This window comes from Pinus tabuliformis, chromosome 5_2 (genome assembly GCF_031772625.1).
Source record: "Pinus tabuliformis cultivar Carrire ecotype Pingquan chromosome 5_2, CPIR1, whole genome shotgun sequence".
Lineage (NCBI taxonomy): Eukaryota > Viridiplantae > Streptophyta > Pinopsida > Pinales > Pinaceae > Pinus > Pinus tabuliformis.
Window position 1 is genome coordinate 980,999,511 of NC_142306.1, and position 23,520 is coordinate 981,023,030.

The window sequence follows — 23,520 nt, forward strand, 5'->3', positions numbered from 1 at the left end:
CCAGGAGGGCCGGTCAATGGTCAGCTGCTCAAGCGGTATCATTTCTAAGTTGTTTCTGTTGTTTCCATTGTCACTATAAATACCATTTTATTTCAGTTTCATTGCAAGAGTGTGTGCTATGATCTTTTCTTCAGTCTGGGGCCTAAAGTGAAGGCTATAATTCTAAAGAAAGATTTCAATTTTGAGTTCAATTTGTCGAGTCAGTTTTTCGGTCATTTTGGTTTCATAATTGAGTCGGATTGAGTCGATTTTCAGTCAATAAATGAGTCAAAGTCTTGTGTTGTTTGTCGAAATAATGACTCCATAGCCCAATGGACAAAGGCACTATCTGCTCTCCCAAAGATCTGCAGTTCATGGCACCTCCCAGGAGCTACCATCCCCATTGGAGCCAATGTTAGAGTCGGTCTTTACATCCCTCCGTCAAAGATCATTTCTCTTTTTGCATTTCATTTTTAGGTGTCTCGCTCGATTCACTCAGTTGCATTTCTCTAGGGGCATGCCATGATCTGATGGAAGGGTCTTGTCAGTCATTACCCCTCATGCTTTGTAACTGCTGGCTCAGGTTTGTTCATCGAAGTTCATTAAATCAATTTTAAGTCATTTACAGTCCTGTTCTAATCTCTTGGTCAGCAAAGAGTCATTTCAGTCATTAGGTCTAGGGTTTGGTCTTCAGAATGTCAAATAATGCCAGCAAGCCAAAGGGAGGTTCAAAATATGTTTTCATTTTGAAAATTTCATCGTCATACTGATTGATCATGACTTTTCTTCAAAACCCTATTTTGAATAAAAAGTCATCTTTTTGTCTTTTGAAATAATTTCCACGTATATCTTCAAGGTTTTTCGGTTGAAAATGTTCAAATGCAGCCTCTGGTCATTTTTTTCCGAAATCTGATGCCACCACACCTGCAAAAGTTGACAAAGATTCGTCATCAGCTCAAAAATCAGTGGAAACAAAGGACAGAGCATGTATTAAAGGTATAAAGTGTCAAAGTTCAAAATATTGCAGAAATGGGTTTGTCAAAAGAAAGAATCAAAGTCCTTTGTATACATGAGTTATTTTCATATTCGATGATCCATATGCACACCAAAGACATCAGCAAAAGCCAAGACAAATCAAGGAAGTGAAAATAGGGTTTAGAAGCCGAAATTGGTTGAAGATCAGTGCACGGCGCACTAGGCAACTAGCGCGGCGCACTGGGGAGGCGCGGCGCATACAGCCAGAGGCCTGAAACTGCTCACAATTTTTCCAAATTTCTAATAACTCGCACGGATTTTCCAGGGATAACAGGCCTAAATCATGTTACTGCAAATCATAATCATGCCAACATCCTGCGGTTCAAGAAATAATATTAACAGCGGCCATTATTTTCACCACTGTAATCGTCTTAAGATGGAGGCACCCCTGCATTATCTGTAGTTTTCAAAATAAGCACATTGTTATAACAGGAGGATCAAGCGGCATTGGCTTTGAAATTGCAAAAGAAGTTGTTGTACAGGGCTCCTACATCACTTTGGTAGTAAGAAATCTCTCTAATCTTCAAAGGGCAGTTGAAGAAATACTCAAAGAATGACACTGTGATCAGGACAGGATCAATGTCAAGGTTGTAGATATAAGTGACTACAAAGAAATTTCTGCAGCCATACATGAAATCCTTTGATTTGAGGCCAATTGATATTTTTGTATGCAACACTGGGGTTACTCATATTTCTTATCTGGATCAGCGCCCCATTAACAGAATCGCTTCCACAGTCCAAACCAACATAACTAGAATGCTCTATACATTGCGTGCGGTGCATTGGGAGAAGGCGCGACGCATTGGGAGGTCGCGGCGCACAGGGCCTCCTGCCACTGTGCATTTTTCCTCTGGCACGGCGCATCCAGGAAGCGCGGCGCACTGGGTGTGCTGCATGGCGCACACAGCCAGAAAGCCAAAAATTGTCGAAACTCACTCCAATCGCCCAGAAACGCGTGGATTCACCTTGTGACAGCTGGGACCGTTCATTTACAATGCGTTTTTCCCTTCACTAAAGGCCAAATCTCCGTTCAAATCTATTTTTATTAAAAAATTAGTTTTATTCAAATGGCAAAAAGGAAAGCGAACAGTCAAAGACCGAAACGCCTAAAGTTAAAATGAAGATATCAACCATAGCAGAGAAATAAGCTACGAGGCCTATTTTTGTCTTCAGTTATGATTCAAAGGGTCTACAGCTACAGTTTCCGCCTCTTCATGGGTCATCAACAAATTCGAGTAGAAAATGTAACGCTGCTCCTTTTATAGATGGTTGGCTTTTCATCTTCTGTTAATAATGATTAAACAATCCCCTATTTTGGGTCGATCCATTTTCTCATAGTTGAGTTTGATTTATGATATTGAAAGTCATTTGTAAAGGGTTGGAGTTTCTGGGAAAGGTGTGGAAGAAAAACTCAGCGCTTCACTGTACAGTTTTAGCAGAGAATTAATGAAATGATGCAGCTCTGATTTATGAGATTCATGTGGTGTGAGTTTAGCATATGTCTTTTCTTTCTGTTTCATATGTATCTTGTTATGTTTTACCATTCCTTCATAATCGTTTCTAGTTGAAAGCTTTTAAGTAAGAAAGGTAGAATCCATTTTATTGCTCTGCCTTGGGAAAGCGTTCATGCTCTGTGTGTCTTCTTCTGTCTGAAAAGGATTCATTACATATGCCCTTTTCAACCTCTCAACAGTCTTTCCACTCCATATTACTTCAATTTGATTGCTAAACTTCCTGCCTATCTTGCCTCATGAAACAATCTGTGTCTTTGATTTAATTTCTCAGCTCATGTTGTCCTTTGTCCCATACAGCCCAGAAAATTCAGTCATTCATTAAATTACCTCTTTCATATTTATTTACTAGCCTAAAATCAGTATTCATTTTGAGTCATCTCAGACCATATTGTTTATTTTTTACTGAGCGTGACCCGGAGAGAGCCCTCTCCTATTCTGGTAGGGCTAGCTACCAGACTGAGTGTGGTTTGTGGTTATCCTGAATTTTTCCTTCCTTCAGCCTAAGGCAGATTTAGGCTCTAACAATACCAATGTGCAACCTAGGGCTTGCAGTGACCTGGACAATGAAATTGGAGTGCTCGCCAAGAATATCCATGACATTTGGCTATTAGCAAGGACCAAAGGTTTATTCCTCTGAACGAAGTAACATTCCCTGGAACACCATGGCTATCACCAACCACTCAAGAAAGAAGATGCCACACTATCTCATCACCAAGATATGGCACAGACTATGGTGTCTAGCATGAGGAGATTCAACATTAAAGAAAATAGAATGAGGATGCATTCTGTTGAGAATGAAAGGCTGGAAAAATCAGATCAAATCATCCTATAAGGTCATGCCTTGCTCACAAGAGCTCATAGATCCTCTAAACCAAGTCTTGGTTCTAATGAATGTGTATACCCATCACCATGGCACACATTACACCAGGCTATATATGCCCCCGTATAAGTCACTTGTTAATATGAATAAGGGAGGTGGAAATCCTCAACATTATCACTTTGTAACATTAACCATGCCAATGCAGACTATCATCAAGGTAACATCATATTATAATAAGAAGAATTCCTCTTCTAAATATTTTTGTAATCAAATCAAGCCTCTTATGGGTCATTCCAATGCCTTTATATTTTTCACTTTCCATTACTTATTGTGTAACAGTAACATTATAATCATGTATTTTCCTTGTGCATAGCAATACCATTTCAACTAGAAATGCAATGCACAATCATGTATTTTCCTTGTGCTTATCAACACCATTTCAACTAGAAATGAAACGACATAAACATGCATTTTCCTTATGCATAACAACACCATTTCAACTAGAAATGAAACATACAATCATTATCATGTAAATGATACATAAGAGTACTTATGTTATGAGATTTTAGGCAACTAAGTCAGAGACTATGATTATCCACCCAGTCGTAGATAGTTGCAGTCAGTCCTCAATTGCAACTATCACCCCCAAGATGGATTACAGAGACTGAGATGGCTTGGTAAAGGGATTGTGCACCAACTATTGATTGAAAAAATGACTCTAGAGACTCTCCCACCTCCACCCACCAACCACATAGCAATCCATAATTTCAAATTGAATTCAAGGTCTACTGCCTCCACCCTTCAATTGCTTAATAGCTATAAGACTTTAGGGAATCCAAAGGATTCACCTTGACCCTCCAGGGAATCTAGAGGCTTCACTTCCACCCTGAAACACAATGGCTCCACCAACTAAGGAAATCCAAAACCCACTGTCAACCAGTCAACAAGCAAAGGAGACCCTAGAACTTCTTGTCGAGAATCTAAGAGCCAAACCGCCACCATGGTTGTCAAAGGATTCTAGAGAAAAACAATCTCCACCCTCTAGCCCCATGGATGTCCCGAGGTTTACCCTCAGTTGGAGAAGCTCCTCTTGTCCCCTATTCCTAAACTAGAAAGTAAGACAACTCCCTTAGGAGTCGTAGAACAACTAGAATTTCCTCCCTGTGTGTGCTTCTCCATAGTGAACTCCTCTACGTGTTCTCATCCATGGTGGTTCTCTTGGTTCTCTTTTTCTCACCCTGGATTTCTCCTCCCTATTTTCTATTATGTCTTCTCTAGATTCAGTCTTCCCTTTTTCTATGTCTTCTTGTCCACAATTATTCTTTTCCTTTTAATGAGTTACTTTCCCAATCCGCACCTGCATAACCTCTGACAGATGGCACTATCCAACATGAAATCCATTGTAATCACACTTTAATTTATAAATAGTACATGTAGACATAGTCAACTTGGGTAGTTGTAGGGTGAAACATAGTTTTTTCCTGCCCACCATTGCACCATCTTCCTTACAATGGGAAACCATTTTTTCTCATTAGGTTCCCCAAACCTCATGATGGGGAGTGTTGGAAAGATTGGCTTGTAATATCCCTTTTTTATTTAATTACAACATTTGCAAAAAAAAAGTGCAGATCAAGAAAGAATGGAGGCATGGTTTTTGTGAATGTTGAGGTGATACTTACTATTAGTGCTAGTGCATCCACTCTTCAAATTGCAGGTGAGGAAACAAAGCAGATGAGCCTTCCACTTCAATATAGTTGGTTCATGATTCAATAAAAAATATTGTTATCATATGAGCCTTCAAATTCTCTAAAGTCGGTTCAATCAACAAGATCAATCAACAGATGAGCCTTCCACTTCAGTAAAGTCGGTTCAATCAACAAACAATGTGGGTGGTGGGAACATCAACAATATTTTGAGCTTCAAGCCTTTGACATATTTATTATAATTAAATAGCTCGGATAACTAAATATTACAGGAGGTTCACACTACCATAGTCGCATATTAGGAGCGTAAATTCCCAACGGGTATCAACAATTATTAAATGTCCCTTCAAAATTGAAACATGAAATTGATAGGTTGGAGATTTTAATTCCCGTCATTTAGTGGTCATTTATGACTAACTTTTTTATTATACAAGTAAAATATGAGCAATCACACTATAATAATTCAATAGATGATGAGTTCATATCAACTCCATATTATGAGAGTCAAATATAAGTTCTTTGTATGTTTGAATAATACCACATAACTAATTTTTAAAAATAAATCATTCATATTAATTATAGTTAATAAATGGTTACAAAAATTATCTACTTTAAAATCACAGCTTAAAATATATTAAAAGATTATTTATCATTTTATTTTTGCAAATTTTCATATGTATTTTTCTTAGAGTTACATAATTGTTAGATTAACTTTGGATATCTCATGAATCTTATATAAAAATATTAAAATATATATATATATATATATATATATATATATATATATATATGATATATGATATATTAGTTGGAATTTTAGAACTAATAGAATTTTAAAATATTAAATTAATTATAATGTAATTTGGAAATGTATAAATAAAAGATTGTCATGTATATATCATAAATTACATGTCATAATGTTGCTTTGAACAATATTTTGGTCAAGATAATTTGATAAATATTTTTTAAATACTAAATATAAAGTACTTTTGAAAATAAATGTCAAATTAATTCAGGTGATATGATATTATAAACATTTAACATTCTCAATTAACAAAATTAATATATTACAATTAGACATATTCATGGTAAAAGGTCACATGTTTAAATCCATGGGGTATAGTATGTACACACTTATAGAATTCACAGTCAAATTCCCACTCGGAGTGGGTCTCTTGTCCCACAAACAAAGGAGTCTCATACACCAATTTTTTGTATGTTTGGTTGAGACCTTAAAAATATATTATTATTATATGGATATAACCTAATGGAGTCACAAATATTCTATATGTTTAATTATATCAAAAAAAATTATATATAATAAGTAATTCTATAATCGGGTGGTCTAACTAATAGATGTTTTTCACTTTAACTGGTAATTTTTTCCCAAATTTCGATAAAGATCTTTTAGAATCATAAGTTTGAGTTGTATAACCTACTAAATCTAAATGCCCCAAGGTTTTCTAGGTTTTTGAATCTAGTTATAGATTCAAAACACATTTTTAGTAACAAGAATCACATTCTTGCCCAAAAGTGGCCCAAAATCACCCCCCCCCCATAAGAGCTTCCATCTTCACAAAATTGATATATAATAACTAATTCTATAATAGCATAGTCTAACTAATAGATGGTTTTTCTCTTTTATGGTCAATTTTTCACAAACTTTGGTAAAGATATTTTTTATTCCCCAATGTTTTCTATGTTGTTAAATATATTTATAGATTCAAAACACATTTTTCGTAACCAGAAATCATATTCTTTCCCAAATTCCCTCCCCTCGCGCGCGCGCCGCCCCCCCCCCCCCCCCACCACCAATAAGTGCTTCCACCTTGACATCGTTGGCTCTATTCAATTGAGAATAAATTTGGATTCATATGATCTAGGAACAAACCTCCCTTGAACAGAGCAACAACAAAGTCAATGTTGACTTCGTCGCTGCTTCGACGAATCAATGGAGGTTTGCTCCAAGATTAGACTACTCCAAGAAATTATTCTCGAAACAAATAGGAGCTCATTCAGGTACTCATGCACTAAAGTATTTTTAATTATTATTTAGTCATAAAAAAATTTCTTAATTTATTTTATTATTTTATTATTCTTTAATTATTTCCAACATTTTAAGTCCTATTTGATTAAGTCAATGTTTTATTGCAACACTTGCATCTCATAACATCTAGCTAGGCTCAACAACAAATATTTCATCCTTTTCAACCTTTTCAACCTATAAATGGCATGCATTGTTTAAGAATTATTCTACAATCGACAAGTTGCCCAATACAATTGTCCTTCAAAGTAGTCGATATGCAGGCTTGGTCATAGTAGCTACCTTTATTATAATTTTCTTAGAGAATATTCAAGCATTATTCTTTCCAAACTTCATACTTTTCTGCAACATAGAGTAATCCTATAGTTGGATTTTACTCTTCAACTATTGTTGTAGTGTTTGTTCGACCTTTCTTGGACTTATTTAGAGAAAATTTCTACTTCTAAAGAAGCTTCCTCATGGAAAAAATTGTATATTATAGATATTTATTGGCTCATTGAAGGGTAAGATTAGGGAGATCTGCAGTTGGCCACCCTGATTTGAATACAAATCCATCCTTCTTCAAAACCTCTTTCCAAACATGTTTTGCATAATTAGGGCATATGGGAGTGATTAACCTTGTTTGGACATCCATGAATCTCCATAGTAAGTCTATATTCATGCCCCCTAAAGAACAGGATAATTTGTACTCATCTCGAGCTGCCTGAATATCATAGAAACCTATCTTCAAGGCCTCCCTGAACATCATTGAATTGTAGTTGTATTTAGTCAACTTGACTACAATGTTTATTTCATTAGAAAATACCTGATTTGAAAAAGTTGAAGGAGGGCCTTTCCTTAAGGACGAGTCTGTAGCCAAAATATCCTCCATCCATGCAATATCATTTTTCAAACAAAGAATCACAACATTGGTAGTCTCATAAACAAAATTGGCATCATCCATGCCATCTCCTACATCAGCCAAATAAAATTGAGTGGCATCTGAAGAGAAGTCTTCTATTTCCTCATGTAATGTTTTGAAATTTCCTATAGACTTTGACATTTTTTCGAATTCGGCATAAAGTTCCCATTGCCTCTAAATAAACAGGGTTATTTATTCTTATGGAATATGGCAGTGTGATTGTAAATACAAAATATTAGATGTTTCTAAATTAAATCCTTACTAGATACTCACAAATTAAAAGGATACCAATATTCAAACTCTTTCTTCATGTGTTTCAGGAGATATGTGGAAAAAACCAATTATTGTGGGTCCCTCAAGGAATATATAATCCCAAGCCTGAGATGACATTCGCTATGGATCGATTAGAGCAACATTCCTGCAATAATGTCCCCATTTTTCAAAACATGGGAAGTTGTGTAATAGGCCATAGATATTGTGGAGTTCACTAACGACTCAATGAGAAATTGACCATCCCATTGAATTCTTGTTCCAAGACCAAATTATATAAGACATGCCCATTGATTAAGCCAACTTAATGTATGCTCAAATCCATGCCTAGCCTCATCATAATACAGCTCCATCTTGGTCAAAATCTTTGTTTCCTTTTCTTTCCACTCAAGTTCACCATAAGTTATGCACCATTGGTCGGTATGGGCCACAACACATTCATCACTTTACCTAGAGACTACCTTTTTTTGCAAGCTCCCTATACGCAACTTCCTCCCTTATCTCCAAAATATTTTTCCTAATTAGAGGTATATCTTCTTGAAATTTTTTTCCCTTAAACTCCCCCACTATCATTGTTCCTTCTGTGAAATCTATAGGATAAGATAATCTGGAGTTTTAGATGACTTTTCCTTGAAATATAGAGTGTTAATTATAAGGATTACATTAAATGGAAAACTCATTCATCCATTCCAAGGAACTGGGCCCTAAGGGTAGGTTTAAACATTATATCTAACAAGGCTATAGAATCATTCGCTGAATTATTGGGGACATTGGTTACTATTCTATTGCCTTTGTCTCTTATAACCCTGTGAATGGGAAGATCATACACAACCACATTGACTACCCGAGGTGACTTCAACGATAAACCAATCAACTCATGGCCATATATCTCTAACAAGCATGGGGCTTCTCAAGAATCTTATACATATGTTGATATGCAAGATGAAGGGAAGCCTTCTCAGTGATAATAAATACATTAATATCATTGATTTCAAATGTGTCATACTCACCAATCCAAAATAAATGAAAAAATAGCACTACATATAGAATGGAGTCATAGTTGAATAATTTTAAGGTGGTTTCACATACCCTAACATTCCATAGTAGAACATACTAGGACAGGAATAGTAACTCGCACACAAAGGCACCACCACAAGATAACTTATTACAAAATAAAATGGATCACAAAGAGACTCAGAGAGGATGAAAACACATGAATCTTACCAAATTGCGTCCCAAATCTCTTTTTGACTTCTAGGTTATATGAATTTTTCATATGAATAATATAAATATATGTTATGATTAAAACATACTCGTACACATTACTGAGAAGTAGGATAGTGAGTTCAATGATTTCATACATCTTTTACTAGTACTAGTCCTTTTAATTGCTCACTAGTGACATATATCGATAAGAAAAACATTTCACATCTCACTCAAAAGCATGCCATACCATAGATTGTTCTTGTGCTCATGTCAACATGCATAATTTATTAATTCTAGTATTTATTTAGAGTATGTTATTTTTCTAAGAAATCACTCAAGGTCCACCCTATATGACTAGGCCCAAAGAACTTTACCCAAGACTCTCTCAAGAATTTACCTAAGACTCTCAAAATTCAAGAGCATTCAAAGTAATGGTATACATTGGCAAGTATTCAGGAGTGTATTTAGTAGGAGATAACCTATATTATAAGGTTTATTATTTATTCCTTTTACTATCGAGGACCCTGATTTCTTTTCCATCATTTTATAAGTGTTTCCTCCACATATACGATGGATCTATTATCCTTCTGAGGTATCTTCTACAATAATAGTCTCATGATTTTCCATTTCCTCCACATCTAGAATGGTATCCTTTCTAGGTATCTTCAGCAATAACGGTTTCCGAATTTGAACTTGAACCTAAATCATATGACATTGGTTCAGTTATGAAAATACAAACGTGTCCACTTTTTTGAACATTATATTGGAACCATTAACTTTATTCAATCTATATTTATTTTTTGGAATTTATATAATATAAGTAGCTTGTTGTTGGCTTTTGCATACCCTTAGTTTGTGATGACTAAATTGTGTTTAGTAGTAGTTCAGTCAAGGTCTCAATTAAACAAACACCAAATTGGTGTATGAAACTCCTTTGTTTGTGGGACAAGGGACCCACTCTGAGTAGGAATTTGACTATGAATTATACATGTTTGTACATACTCTATCCCCTATTGATTTGAACATGTGACCTTTTACGAGGAATATGTTGTATAATTAATTGTAATTGTTACACTAAAATTTGTCACCATGACTATTTGCAGTTAGTATGGCTCCATCAACTGTCATACTATCCTCCTTGGCAAGTCTCATGCCTCTGCTCTTCATGTCAAACTCCAAGAAAGAGAGAAAAGTCATTTGAAGTCAATTATCTCTGGGTACGCAGTTTCTCTTAGCCTTACCTACGTTGTACGCAACCCAAGTTCACAATACCTGCGTACTTGTACGCTCTGTATGTAAAGGGGTGGGTGCGTACCCCTGTAAAGGTCAAAAGGCGCGAGTTTCATCTTAAAAAAGTTACTTGTGGTCAAATCTAGAGCATTCTAGAAGATGGTTTGACGTGTATTGAGCGCCTCCAGATGGTTCATGCACCCCAAAGAAAGAGAAACTTATCCCATGAAGAGGGGAGCTATCCCATTGAAAGAGGGGCTTATCCCATTCATGGTGGACCTAATTAACTTCCTCCAAAGCACTATAAATACAGGCATTGGGCCAAAGGGAGGGGAGGTTGAAAGCTGAACATTCCTAAGGGTAGATACTGCTGGAATTAGGACTTCCTTGTAGAAGCTTGTGAGGAGAGATTCCCATCCTTTTTTGTTTCATTTGGAAGTGGGTGAGCTGATCAAAGTAAAGGAGAACTCTTGTTGGACCCTGGGAGGGACCTGCACAACACCAAGGCTTAGGTTGTAATGGTTTCTTTTGTTTCCTATTAATACAAATAAGTCATTTCTTCTCAACAATTTGTTATTAATGAGTTGTTTCATATACTCCTTGGTTTGTATGTTAAATATGTTTTATTTTATGAGATACTCAGGTGTTATTTAATCGTTTGATTGTTAGTGAATGCAGGTTTCGAAGAGAAGGAGGAGCTCATCCGGATCGACGAGGCTGGACTACTACAACAGCGTTGGACTACAGGTAGGATCTAAACACTTGATTACTCATATTGTAAATGCATATTTAGAGAAGGATTGTTCTTAATTGTCTTGTTTGTCACTAGAAAGCCTTAAGCTTCTAGGGAGGTTGGTTTTGTCCGCAAAATCGACTCTTTCCGCATGACAAAATGGCGACTCCACTGGGGATTCCATGAATGTGCTTGAGTTCTTTTTGATTTGATATTTTGATCTGAGAAAAGTCGATTGCTTTCTGGTTTTTGGCTGTCTGACTGTGTATTTGGGTGGAATAGCTTAGGGTTAAGTTAGATTTTTATTTTTCTTAGTTTTGCCAGCAGTACGCAGCCTCTGAGTTAGGCACAGTGCGTACCTGTACGCACTGCAGCTTTGTGCACAGAGCGTACCCGCACCTGTGCAAACAGGTCACCTGCGTACCCCTGTCAAATTTGAGAAAATTTCAATTTTTTCCTTTTTGCCTCTTAGATTTTGTTTTTAATTTGTTTTTACTGCCCAGATCCACTGGTTACCTGTCAGAGATCTTCATCTGAACTTGTTCCGTTAGCGTCGAGGGTTTTAGTGGAATTCATAGAAGTTTCACCTTAGGGTTGATTTTTGCATTGGTCTTGTAGTGACTTTGGCTTTAGAAGTTGTAAAAACCTTGGATATCCCTGGTCTTTTCAGTCTTCTTAGGAGTCAGACCTTTCATAAAATCCACCTTTGTGAGAAACCTACCTTTGTGTTGTCTCTTTGCGAATTTCGAGAAAGTTTGTTGATTAAAACTTTGAATTTCATTCTTGAGAAAAAGAACAAAAAGATTTCGATTTTGTTTTTGATTAGTTTATGATTCTGCATGAACTGATCCTTGGTTGCTTTTTGACTGAGTAAAACATCCTGGAATTATATTTTGTAGGCTTTTTCCTCATTAGTTTTTCTTTTAGGTAAATTTCCCTTAGATTTGCTTTTAAGTAAACTTGATTGGATTTTCATAGATTTGTTAAAGTTGATTTTTGTTAAGTAGTTTTATATGCTTTGTTAATATAAGAAAAAATACAAAAATTCTTTTGGGAAAAAGTTTGCTTTGGTAGCGTTTGAAGTCTTTGAAAGAAAAAGGAATTTTCATGAAATAATTAGTGGTCATGTGTTGTATGCTTTGGAAAAGATAAAGAGATTGTTTCTTTGATTGTCTTTGCCAAGAAAGTTGTCTTTTATAAAATTTTGCATTCTCCAACTCTCTTAGCTAGGAAATTCATTGAAAGAAAGGAAAAGTAGTGTAAATCATCTTAGGTGCATCTTTGTAGTGGTTGCGAGTCGAGTCTACACACCACCAGTTTCATCTCCACTACCTTTTGTCCTAAAGAAAAGCCATAAAATTAACGCTTAAAGTAAAATTAACTTAGTAACTTTTTATTTACTAGGGCTCTAAAACACCAATATAGATCAGGCTAGTGTCTTGGAGTAGGAGAGTAATAAACTCTCCAAGACAACAAAACCAAACAAGTAGCTCATCTTGTGATAGGATAAATCCAGATGTTTCATTTATGCTCTGGGAAAGCTCCTCTTAAAGGAGAAGCACGAGACCGTGTCCGAACCAGTGAGGGGATCAATCCTCCTTCATTGGGAAAGATGCCAGATACGCACGTACTACAAACGGTAAACCTCGGATTATTGTCGAGGAGCTTGGGGTCACTTGTCGGTAAACTTTGGATTATTGTCAAGGAGCCGGCAAGGGGATTGAGCTTGTTACTCTGCCCTTGCGTGCTATCGGGTCGTAGACTATTCCCCCAGGTATATTTGTTGCTGTTAGTAACCTTAGTGACCATTATCTTTAGGATTCTACCGAGGTGACGGTGGAGGGAAGATCCCACTGTACCTGGAGCAGACGTCGGCTAGACACACTTGGATTTTCCGGGGGCTTCACTTCACTCGAGACGGTTAAAGTGGAGGAACTTGTGCCGGTCTATTCATTAAGCAGGTTTCCGGGGTAACTGTTCTGCCCGCCACTTCTGTACTGAATCCGGCGACGTTGGGCTTCATCACCAACTAGCGTTTTCGGTCCGGAAGGCTACTGTTTGTGCATGGTTTGACGCCCTAAATTCTTTAGGCGTGTGATTCAAATTTGTTTGGTTCTTTAGAGACTTTAGGCGGTTTGCTTTGAGATTTTACTTTGTTTGCGTGTGCAGTAGTTAAAAGTTTTTAACTGTGGCTGAATTACCGAGACAGTCCCCTGGAACTCGGGGCAAGTCTCCTGAAGTTGTAACCGTGGCCGATTTGTTGAGGAGGTCTCGTAGACTTCGAGGCCAACCTCCTGAAGAGGTTCCGGGTCATTACGAAGGTTTGAAAGTCCTTGTAACTCCTAGTGGCAGTAAAGTAGGGTCACCTGAAGAAGGAGAGTCTTCGTTGGTAGTTCATCCGGATTACCAAAGTCTAGAAACAGGCTACAATCCTGAAGCTGTTACAGTTTCCAAGCTTGCTGGTAGTTTTTCATCTACTAGTGATATAGGCGAAGAACCTGAAATATCTGAACCTGTTACTCCGACTTCTAGTGCTCCAGGTTCACCTAGGGTAGAAAGAGTCATCACCGAAAATCTCCCTTCTGGTTTGATAGCTATTGAAGAACTTGCTCCAGAAGAAGATATAGGCGTCCCTATCCCTGAACATCAACCTACTATTGATCTAAGGGAGTGTGAATCCATTTTTTACAGTCCTCCTAGAAGTACTACTTGGTATCTTTCATTAACTAATTATTTAGACAACTCAGGGTCAAGTTTTTCTCCACCTCGTACTCCTTATCCACCTGGAGGTATTTATACTCCTGTAAATATGTCAGGTCAGTCATCCATGTTTACTCAATCGCCTGAATCATTTTTGTACGGCGGTCCTTCTGTTCCCACTAGGTATCAGTCACTTTCTGGTACTTTTGCGAGAGCATCTCCTCAACCCATTGAACATGGGTTATTAACTGGAAACAATGGTAATAAACCGTTGAGCGTAGGAGACATTTACATGATGTCAGGTTCAAATCCTAGTTCTCAACCTCAAGGTGCGCAGTTACCGCCTGGGGGGCAGCCTCAAGTAACACCTGGGGGGCAACCTCAAGGTACACAAAATGCGTCTGGGGGGCAACCTCAAGGACAGTATATACCCGTGGTACAATACATTCCTCAAGGTCAACCCTAGCCTCAATATGTACCCCAAGGTCAACCCCAGTATCAGTACGTGCCTCAAGGGTATCAACCCCAAGGTCAGTACTTGAGTCAAGGTCAACCCCAGTATCAGTACGTGCCTCAAGGGTATCAACCCCAAGGTCAGTACTCGAGTCAAGGTTATCTACCACCCCAAGGTCAATCTTATGTTCAAAGTATAGGAAATGTACCTTTCAATTATCAATCCTACCCTCAACCTGGTTACGGATCTCAGTATCCTCAACCTGTTACGGGTCAATACCCCGGAATGATAGTGTGGGATCCATCACAAGTTCAACAGGTGTTGCAGCCGAGTATACAGTTGTCATCTCAAACTGGACAACCCTTAGTTTCTGGTTCACCCCAGCAACCAGTCCAGTCAAATATTCAAACTTCTGTAACTTCGGTAGTTACTCAGTCGCCCATTGCACCTAGTACTCCATCTCAAACGACTGCTGCAACTACCGCAACATCTGTTCAGTCTACCGCACTTACTTCTGGAGTACCGACAGCTCCGGTTTCTACTGTCTTTGCAACCACTCCTCAGACATCTTTACTGTTGTCTGGATCTACGATTCAAACCACGGTTCAGATACCTGTAGGGCAACCTGGTTTAAGTACTGTTGTCACAAGTCAACCACAATTCACTTATCAACAGTACCAGGGACAGTACCAATTCGGTCCTGCTGTCCAACAACCAGTTTACCAGTATCAACCATATCCTGGGTACACTTATCAACAACCTCAACAACCCCAGTACAGTCCGGTTAATCCTGGTTTTCCGGGAGGATACAATATCCCGAATGCGATTCCTATTCCTAGTTATCCTGGATATCCTCCTCCTGGGACTCGTCTTGTGACCCAGAATTTTCGGGATCCTAATCAGCAATTACCGTTTATCGCAACTTTGGATTTACCCGACTTGTCGCGCCTAATGAACGATCCAATCAATTATCTTTCGTTTTGGCCGCCAATGCCAAATAAGTTGCCCAGTGATATACCCAAGTTCGAAGGTAAGTCTGGAGAGGACCCGTCGAATCATGTGATGACTTACCACCTCTGGTGTGCCTCAAATTCCATCTCGGATGATTCGATCCGCTTACGTCTTTTCCAGCGTACACTCATTGGTCTCATGGCCAAGTGGTACATTGAGTTACCACGGGCCTCTTTTTATAATTTTAGCCAGCTAGCTACCTCGTTCCTAACTCATTTTCAGTTGCCAGTCAGATACGATAATGGTACTGAGTTACTAACTTCATTAAAGCAATCGACGTCCACTTATATTTCCGATCATATTCATGAATGGAGACGTCGAAGACGTTTAGTGAAAGTTTTTATCCCGGACCAAATCTTAGCTGAATGGTTTGTTAAATCATTGTTACCGAAGATTACTGAAGACGTAGCTAAGGCCGGAGTAGTTACTGAGGAGCAAGTCATTGCTCAAGCGCAGTACCTTGACTTAGTTTATACTCAGTCGGGTACGTTACACGAGAAGATCCCAGATCTTCCTAAGTCAAATCAAATCGCTGCTACTCCTTCGGGATCTCATCCTACTGATGGCATGATTGGTACGGTGAACACTAAAAGTAAGAAGAAATCCTCAAAGAATTCTTCTCCGATTATAACCTTACCAGACTCCCCGACAGGAGAATCTTCTGTTGAAGTTACCGCCGACATTCACGCTGTAGAGTCATCTACGGCTAAATCAAAAAACGGTGGGAAAAAGAAAGGCAAGAAGAAGGATAAAGCAGACAAGGCTCCAAAGGAGAAAAAAGAAAAGTCGGAAACCAATGACGAAAAGCGCAAACCTCGTTATCCTTGTCTAATTTGTGAAGAAGATCATTTTACAAGAGATTGCCCTCATCGGGCAGAGGTTGTGAAAATCGTCAAAGGTTCCCCAACTCCTGCTGTTTTGAAAGATCCATTTCCAAACCAGGAGAGTAAAATGATAGGTTCTTCCTCGAATGCCAGTGAAGAACCCATATTGATGATGTCTCATGTACGGATTGCGACTCGATCGCAAGATTATGGTAGTAAAAGTCCTGTTGATGGCAAAGAAGCAGAATCTTCTCATTCTAATCCATCAACCTCAGCTCCCGGTTCCAATCCACTACAGATCGAGAAACCTAACCCGGACTTAGTAATCAAACCGCCCGCCAAGGGTATACTTCGAAAGTCTGCTTTCAATCCACATGCGAGAGCGGCCCAGAATTATAACATTGTTGAGGACTTAGCTGTTTCACCCTCAGCAATGTCAGCTTTGGAAGTGCTGCAATCATGCCCAGCACAACGCAAATTACTTTTGTCGGCTATAGGAGCTGTTGATGTTCAGGACCCGAACCTAATAATCTTCGATTTAGAAAATAGTACACCGCGTTTGCCTCATCAGATGGCTTTCCAGATCCCAGTGATAGTCAAAAACAGACCTATTCATCGGACTGTAATTGATGAGGGAGCTTCCACGTGTATTATGTCGATTCAGTGTTGGAGATCGCTTGGTTCTCCTTCACTGAACCAATCCCCAACAATTCTTAAGGCCTTTGATGGCCGTGGGTTCCATCCGTTTGGCATTCTACAGGAGTTGCCTATAGGGGTTGAAGGAAAAACCGTTAGTCTGGATGTGGAGGTGGTTGATGCCCCTCTAGACTACAACCTTCTTTTGGGTCGCAGTTGGTCTTACGCTATGACAGCGGTCGTTTCATCGGTCTTCAGAGTAATAAAGTTTCCACATAATGGCAAGATCGTGACAATAGACCAGCTGGCTTACTTTTCATCCGACCCAGCCTCTTCAGAGAGTATCCAGCATGTCGGTAAAACGACTATCCCTTATAAGGATGTTGGCGTAGGATTAGTTAAAGATTCCGGTTTACTGGGAACTTTTCCTTTTCCTCCAATCAACGCAGACCCTTCATTTGCATTCATTCATATGATTACATCAGACACCATTATTTATGATGATCCTTGGATTGTCCCATCTGAATCTGAGATAGACTCATTCGGTGATGCTATGCCTTTGAGTCCATATGAAATTGCCTATGAAGCCGTGCAGTCTTTTACCGACCCGCGTTCAACCCAAATCGACTAAATGAATGTGGTCCGTGAGGAATCACTTTTCACATCAACCTCAGAATGGATAGCGTTTCCTGAAGTTGTGTCATCTGACGAACAACTTCGCGAAATCCTAAGTGTAGACGATCTACCATGGGAAGATCTCCATCATAGATCTTCGTTTTTACCTGAGGATGATGCTTTTGAAAATGATTTTTCATCAATCTTTACAGCTGAATATGTCAAGGACGCTCAGAATCCCATGAAACATCCTGATTCAGAGTTGAATTTGGGGAACATTTCCCAAACTATTGCCATTGACATTTCAGTCAAACCTGGAATTGTTGAGAACATTCATATAGGTGCCTCGTGTACAGATGACGAAATTCAAACATACAAGGCCCTATTTCAAGAATTCCACGACGTGTTTGCCTGGTCCTATGAGGAAATGCCAGGAATTGATCCCTCCATTGTTGTTCATGAAATCAAGACTTACCTGGACGCTAAACCCGTTCGGCAACGTCTGCGTCAGATACACCCTCGAAAAGCGGCTGCAATTAAAGCAGAAGTAGAGAAGCTGTTGAAAGCAGGTTTCATTTATCCGATCCCGTTAACGGATTGGGTATCGAATATTGTTCCAGTTAACAAGAAATAGGGAACAATAAGAATATGTATCGACTATAGGGATATTAATCGTGCTTGTCCAAAAGACAACTATCCCATGCCCTATATCGATCAAATAATTGATGATTGTGCCGGTAGTGAAATATTTTCCTTTATGGACGGTTTTTCCGGTTACAATCAAATCAATATTCTACCTGCCGATCAACCAAAAACGGCTTTCATTTGTCCTTGGGGGACATTTGCTTACTGCAAATTACCTTTTGGACTTAAGAATGCCGGAGCCACTTTTCAAAGGGCAATGTCTTATGCGTTTCACGACATCAAACACATTGTGCAACCGTATCTCGATGATTTGCCTGCTCATTCTTTACATCGAGCTGATCACCTTGTCCATTTACGAGCCATTTTTATGAGGTGTCGGCATTATCGTATTCGGTTGAACCCACACAAATGTGTCTTCTGCATAGAAGTGGGACGATTGCTAGGATTTGTAGTTTCAAAAGCCGGTATCCGCGTCGATCCCTCGAAGGTAGAAGCTATCATCAAATTGCCTCCTCCTTCGAGTCTTCGCCAACTCCAAAGTTTGCAGGGGAAAGCAAACTTTTTACGTCAGTTCATTCCTAACTACGCCGAGGTTACAAAGGGTTTCACCCGGTTGTTGAAACAAAACGCTCAATTCTCTTGGGATGAGATAGCTCAGAAATCTTTTGATGCACTTAAGCACGCGTTGACCCATGTACTGTTGCTGCATCCTCCCAACTACAACCAGGATTACTTTTTGTATCTCGCCGCGTCCCACTCCACCATTGGAATGGTCTTAGTTCAGGAAGATGAATTCGGAACGGAACATGTGATCTATTACCTTAGTCGGACGTTAAATCCAACCGAGCTAAAGTACTCACATGTGGAAAAGTTGGCACTGGCAGTCGTTCAAGCTGTCCAGCGATTTCGTCACTACATTCTACTCCGTAAAACTACAGTGATTTCGGATTGCAACCCTATGATCTATATTTTGACTAAACAATTTTTAGGGGGCAAGTACTCTAAATGGATCGTTATCCTGCAAGAGTTCGACTTGGAGTTCGAGAAATCCAAGTCTAAGAAATCTTTAGTCTTTGCCGAGTTAATGTGTGATTTCCCGCGTGCTGATATGGAAACAGTGGCAGAGGAGCCCATTGCGGATGAATCTTTGTTTCTTATCAGCACTTTAGATCCGTGGTATGGGGATATAATCGTCTATCTCCAGACCCAATCCTTTCGGCCCGAAATTTCAAAGTCGAAGCGTCGAAAAATTCGATTCCAATCCCAACAATACAAAATTATTGGAGATACTCTTTATCGTCGTGGAGCGGATTTGATTTTTCGACGTTGCTTAACTCACGAGGAAGCTGAAAGGGTTTTGAATGACTGTCACTCTGGAGCGTGTGGCGGTCATATGTCTGGGTATGCCACAGCCCAAAAGATATTGCGCGCTGGCTATTTCTGGTCGTCCTTGTTTAAAGACTGTATTATTGCGGTCCGAAAATGCCACAACTGTCAAGAGTTTGATCGAAAGATGCGCGTGCCACCTGCTCCTCTCCACCCTATAATTGTTGTTGGTCCTTTCACCAAATGGGGTATCGATTTTATTACTTGTAACCCTCACTCGGCCGGGGGGCATGCGTATATCATCCTTGCGGTTGATTATTTTACTAAGTGGGCCGAGGCGATGCCTACATTCGAGGCAGACGGCAAGACAGCTGCAATTTTCATATTCAATCACATTATTGCTAGGTTTGGTGTCCCACAATCGATAATCACTGACCATGGGCGCCATTTTCGAAACATTATGATGACAGAACTTACAGGCCAGCTTGGTTTACATCATGATAGTTCTACTCCTTATTATCCCCAAGCGAACGGTCTGGTTGAGTCCATCAACAAAGTTCTAGTTATCATGATCCGACGAATCATTGGTATTCATCGGTCGAATTGGCACAACATGTTATTTTCAGCGCTTTGGGCGTACCGAACCTCAGTAAAAACATCAACAGGGTTCACTCCTTTCCAATTAGTTTATGATTTGGAAGCTGTGCTGCCCATTGAATGCGAAATCCCGTCACTGCAAATGGCCATCGAATTACTCCCAGCTACTTCCGAAGAGGAGAAGCGTCTGTTATACTGTTGTGGTAAAAACACAACCCCCCATTTTTGACTTGCTTAACTCAAATAATGGGGACCCCCTTCTATAAAAAAAAATTTGCTAAGCACCTTTTGAATTTTTATTTAGTTGATTACCCTACGCTTTTGTTAATTTTTCGTTTTCTTTAGATTCTTGTTTTGATTGCTTTGATAGAATCGATTTTTTATAAGCTTCCCATTGATGCTTGTTTCGCCTCATTTGGTCAACTGGTTTGAAAATGGCACTCTTTTGAAAGTCTGATTATTTATGTAGCCTGGGTTAAAATTGCATAAAATGTACAATATTGCATTTTGTAAATAAATTAGTTCAATAACTCATTCATTTTAAATATTAACCCATAGCGTGTTTTTACTAACATTTTTCCATTTTTAGTTATGTAGCCAAATCATTAATTATCGAGATTTTAAGAAATTCACTCTGATGTCTAAATCAATTATTAATATCGAAAATCCAAAATTTTCGAAGTGGCTGTAGTTTATTTTTATTTTATTTTTCAAGTGGCTGTAGTTTATACAATTTCACAGCTTAACTAAATTTCATTTTAATAAAATCAAAATAAAATAAAATAATATTAAATCTTAATTTAATTAAATTAATATATAATTAATTTAATTAAATTAAAATTTAATATATAAAAAATATAATATATAAAATAAAACTTGATCGCATCGGGGATTTATATCGGTGCATGTCATTCCATACCCCCGATACACCCATATCCCCGATCGCCGAAAAACTTAAGTCAAAAGGGAATAAACATATATCGCATCGGGGATTTTCATTATAATAAACCTCGATGACCACCCGATAACACATCTACCCCGATGCGATATCACATCGGGGATTTTGGTTTGACACATTTTAAAAGCGCCGACACCTCCATTCCCCGATTTGCCGATGTGATAGGACATCACTCTTTAACCCTAAGTCTCGTTAAACGGTTTGGTATTTGCTTTTGAAATCACTCACGTATGAGTGAAATGTAAAAATAAAGAAGGTTGGTATATTAGTTTATGTTATGATATAATATATTAAAGTAATTATGTAATATTTTAAATTAGTTAATATATATTATTTAATTAATAAGTTTTAAATTAATTAGATTAATTAATTTATAATATTTAATTAATTTCATTGATTTAAATTTAAATATCATTTAGATTAATATTAATTATTTTTTTTATTAGATTAAATTTGTTTATAAATAATTAATTATATTAGTTAGTTAGATTAATTTTAATTAATAAATAGTTTATTAATAATTAGTTTAGTTTATAATTAATAATTAATTTAGAATTAATTAGAATTCTAATTTAGGATTTAATTTTTAATGAGAATTTTGATTTTTTTTAGCCCAGCAACAGAATTTCCAGATTCATGCCAGATTTGACTCATCAACTTTGGAAGCTCATAGAATGAGTTTTACTTGGCCAAATGAGGCCCAGGACGGCTCATTGGAAAGAGAAAATCAAGGAGAACATTTTGGAGGAGGTTTCACTAACAGATTTAATCATTTATTGGGTCAAAAATCAGGCAGAAGATCAAGCTACGAATTTTGAAAACAAAATCAATTTTCTGAGTTATTTTCTTCATTGTCATTTGTCCAGAACCTCTTCTAATTGCAAATCCATTGGTTAATCATATCTCTGGCCAATTAAACCATCCCAGGCATCAAGAGAAAGTTTATAGTTTATTTTCAATTATTTATTTAAATAGAATTTGATTGAATTTGATTTAAATGCCAGCAATGCCATGATTGATTTTATTGTTGCATTTTAATTTATTTTGATTTCTTTTTGCTGGAAAACAATGGAAAGAATATGGAGAAAAAGATCTTAATCAATGAGAAGGCTCCAGCAATTGAATATCAGGATTTTTGAGCAAATAAAATTGGATTTAACAGATTTCTCTTCAACAAACTCTTCTCTCAAGAATTCCTTCACAAATATTATAAATAATAGATTGCAGAATGTAAAAGGGGTTGCTCTCCTCTACAATGCTAGACTTCTAAAAGAACTACTGTAATAGGAATTTAGAGTTGTAGGAGAGAGGAGAGAAAATCTCAGATCTGGGGATTATTAAGGATTTTTCCTTTGTATCTTGGATTATGTATGAGGGGCAGAGTTTGCACTATTGTGGCTCTAGTTTTAGAAGTTCAAGCAATGCAAAAGACTGTTGGGGACCAAGATCAGAGAAATGGATGCAATAAATTGGTATTTTTAATACTACTATTTCAAATATCAGTTTCATTTTTATGATAACAGGAATGTGTCATTTTATTCATGTTTATGCACTATTGTCAATATGGGTAGTTTGGCTCAATGTTGTTATCATGTATCTCTGTTCTTATGGAATAATTTCTGATTTCTGAGTAACTATTTACTCAGAAATTTGCCTTATTAAACTGATTTATTGAATAATATTATGTTGTGAACTATTTCCACATATTATTGTTTAGTTATTGGATTTGTTGATTTGATAATCAATATCATTTATGTGAACTACTTCCTGAGTGTTGTTGGTTTATTATTTCAGTTAAGAGGTCTCAATAGGATGTGTTTTGATATCCATAATATCAGTTAATTGAATTACTTCATTAACTTGGTATTCATTATAAACAAGACATATCTAAATCCCAATACTTTAATTATCTTGCTCTTAGTTGGGTTAGATCTATATCTACCTAATTAAGATAGGATTTAGATTAGTTTCTTTTGCTTGCATCATAGAATAAGCTTGCATTTAGAGTAAATTCTACATTCTTTTAAGTCCTCTCCTCAAAGAGGCAAAATTTTAGTTGTGGTTTGGCTGAACCCAAATCAGCTTAAGGGTCATTCTCTTGCCTGATCAGCAAGAAGAAGTGATCTGATATCCCTGTCTACTGGTATGTAAAGATACATCATAAACCAATAGCAATAGGGAAAAGGTAACGGACCTAGTTGAACCAGTCGGAGCCACCACACCAAACGGAAAAGGCGCTGCTTTTAAGGTCCGGACCGAGTGGTTATCCTCCAATGTTGTTGCAGCGATTTTCTAGGCATCAACATTTTTGGCGCTAGA

The 23,520-nt window shown here is 37.8% G+C and overlaps 1 pseudogene; it reads right to left on the reverse strand.

Moving 5' to 3' along the window:
* Nucleotides 1-7,393: 7,393 nt before the first annotated feature.
* Nucleotides 7,394-13,244, reverse strand: LOC149162588 (leucine--tRNA ligase, cytoplasmic pseudogene; annotated as a pseudogene).
* Nucleotides 13,245-23,520: the final 10,276 nt, after the last annotated feature.